The sequence below is a fragment of the Arachis hypogaea genome, chromosome 1 (genome assembly GCF_003086295.3).
Source record: "Arachis hypogaea cultivar Tifrunner chromosome 1, arahy.Tifrunner.gnm2.J5K5, whole genome shotgun sequence".
Classification (NCBI taxonomy): Eukaryota; Viridiplantae; Streptophyta; class Magnoliopsida; order Fabales; family Fabaceae; genus Arachis; species Arachis hypogaea.
In genome coordinates, this window is record NC_092036.1 from 33686964 (window position 1) to 33689910 (window position 2947).

Genomic DNA, 2947 nt, shown 5'->3' on the forward strand with positions numbered 1-2947 from the left:
GGGATGATGGAAACAATGCCATTCCTGAGAGAAGGGTTCTTGGTTCATACATAAACCCAACCTCTGGGAATTGTGGTAGTAGCATTCAGAAACCACCCATTCAGGCCAACAATTTTGAACTCAAACCACAGCTAATATCACTGGTGGAGAACCATTGTTCATTTGGTGGGAGTGCTAATGAAGATCCAAATCAACATCTCACCAAATTCCTGAGAATTTGTGACACAGTGAAGTCCAATGGAGTCCAGGAAGATGCCTACAAACTGCTCTTGTTCCCATTTTCACTTAGGGACAAGGCAGCTAAGTGGCTGGAATCATTCCCAAGGGACAGCCTAACAACCTGGGATGAGGTGGAGAGCAAGTTTCTGGCACGTTTCTACCCCCCACAAAAGGTCAATAGGCTTCGATCTGAGGTTCAGACTTTTAGACAACAGGATGGTGAGACTCTCTACGAGGCATGGGAGAGGTTCAAAGAGTTGACAAGGAAATGCCCACCAAACATGTTCCCTGACTGGGTGCAATTGCATATTTTCTATGATGGACTTTCTTATGAATCAAGGAAGGCTGTAGACCATTCATCCGGAGGTTCATTGAACAGGAAAAAGACTGTGGAAGAAGCCATTGAAGTGATTGAGACAGTGGCTGAGAATGAGTACTACTATGCTTCAGAGAGGCACAACACTAAGGGAGTGATGGAGCTGAACCATGTGGATACAATTCTAGCCCAAAACAAGGTGTTTGCCAAGCAACTAGCAGAGCTCACCAGGAAATTAGACACAAAGCAAGTGGCTGCACTACACACACAAGATCAAGAGGAAGTAAGCACTGAAGGAGGTGATTGGGAAGAGGCCAACTATGTGGGAAATCAACAAAGGCAACCATATGATCCACATTCCAACACTTACAACCCAGGATGGAAAAACCACCCAAACTTTGGGTGGGAAAACCAGCAAAGCCAACCACAAAACCACAAACCTTACAACCACAACCAACATAACAATTCCACATACCAAAACTCCAACCAAAGATCATACCAAGCCACACAAAACACTTACTCCCAACCACCATATCATGGCCAAAACAATCAACCTGCCCAACCTAATCCGAACCAACAATTTCAAGATCAATTAAACAGGATAGAAGGAAGGTTAGTAAACATGGGTCAGGACATAAGTGAGTTGAAAAACTTTAGGGACGATGTGAGATCAACCTTAAGAAACCATGGCGAAAAACTCAAGTGGATGGAGGCTCGAGTAGGAGAACTTTCTCAACAGGCCCCTAAGTCAACTGCAGTGTTCCCTAGTGACACAGAAAAGAATCCTAAAGGGGAACAAAAGGGAGTGAGATGGGAAGAATGCAAGGCCATCACCACATTGAAGGAAGTCTCAGAAGAAGAAGGAATCAGACCCTCGGAAAAGGAGCCAGAAATCTTGAAAGAAAGTGTGGAAGAAGCTAAGCAGGAAAGCGAAACGGAGCAAGCTAAGGATATGCAAAAGGAAGGCACGCTGGAAACATACCAACCAAAAGCACCATTTCCTCAGAGGTTAGGAGGAGGTGAAAAAGGGAAAACATATTCAAGGTTCCTAGAGACATTTAAGTCTCTCCATATCAATATTCCCTTTCTTGATATCCTCCAGCAGATGCCTACACATATCAAGTATTTGAAAGAATTGCTGAGCAAGAAAAGAGTTTTGAAGGGAGGACAAACTGTAATAATGAACAAGGAATGCAGTGCACTCATCAAGAAGGACATAGTCTCTAAGAAAACAGACCCAGGAAGTTTCCATATCCCTTGCATCATAGGGGAAACAAAAATTGACAGAGGATTCTGTGATCTAGGAGCTAGCATAAATGTGATGCCTCTGACTCTTATGAAGAGGCTACAACTGAATGAGGTAAGATCCACTGATGTAATCATACAACTGGCTGACAAAACTCAAAAGCAAGCTGAAGGGGTAGTGGAGAATGTGCTAGTGAAAGTGGGAAATTATTTCTTCCCTACAGACTTTGTCATTTTGGACATGGAGGAAAGCTACCTACACCCTATCATTCTGGGAAGGCCATTTCTAGCCACTGCTAGAGCGCTCATAGATGTAGAACAAGGAGAGCTAATTTTGAGAATACATGATGAACAGCTCATTTTCCATGTTTTCAAACCTGCATCTGACCCTGAACCAGAATCTGAAAAGCCTAAGGATGATAGTAGCCATCTCTGTTCGGAGGAAAGCAATCCAGCAACTAAAACTCTAAAACAGTCCTTGGAAGGCAAACAAGATTTGCAAGAGTTAAAGCCACAAGAATTAAAAGAAACAAATAAGAAGGAACCTCCTGGCATAAGAGTCAAAGAAGAAGTCCTCAAGAGAGAGGGAAGAATTGTAAAGAAAGTGCCAAGAGGGTGGAGAAACAAGAAAATTCCCACTGAAGGTTTCTTTCCGGGAGATGAAGTGATATCAAGTCATTATCTGCCAATGCCACCTGGCCTCAAAACCATTCCTTCACAGCTTCCTCAAGTGTTCACAATCAGGAAAGTTCTTTCTATGGAACATTTGGAAATCATAAAGGAATCAAATGGGGACGTTTTCATAGTAAGAGGAGAAGACATCAAGCACTACAATCCACCCTAACAAGGGACAACCGTCAAGCTAGTGACGTTAAAGAAGCGCTTCATGGGAGGCAACCCATGTTTTTAGTATCCTTACTCTTTATTGTTTTACTCTGCATCTAATAAAGCATGGTTTCTTATGCATGAACGTGAATCCTCAGGACAACCGTTGATAAGGTGCACTAAACATTACATGTAAAATACAATTGGTCTCTAAGTTTGGTGTGCCTGAAGGCATCTCCAAATCTTATGCAAAATTGTATTTAGTTTTTCATTCAAGGTGCACAACCAAACATTAAGTTTGGTGTTCCTTTTTGAACACAGTTAATGAAAAGCAAGAAGTTC

General features: G+C 42.4%; 1 non-coding gene across 1 annotated transcript; it reads right to left on the bottom strand.

Moving 5' to 3' along the window:
- Positions 1–398: 398 nt before the first annotated feature.
- LOC112715078 (small nucleolar RNA R71) lies at positions 399–502 on the bottom strand. The gene has a single exon (XR_003159457.1). It is a non-coding gene; the product is annotated as a small nucleolar RNA R71 (small nucleolar RNA).
- Positions 503–2947: the final 2445 nt, after the last annotated feature.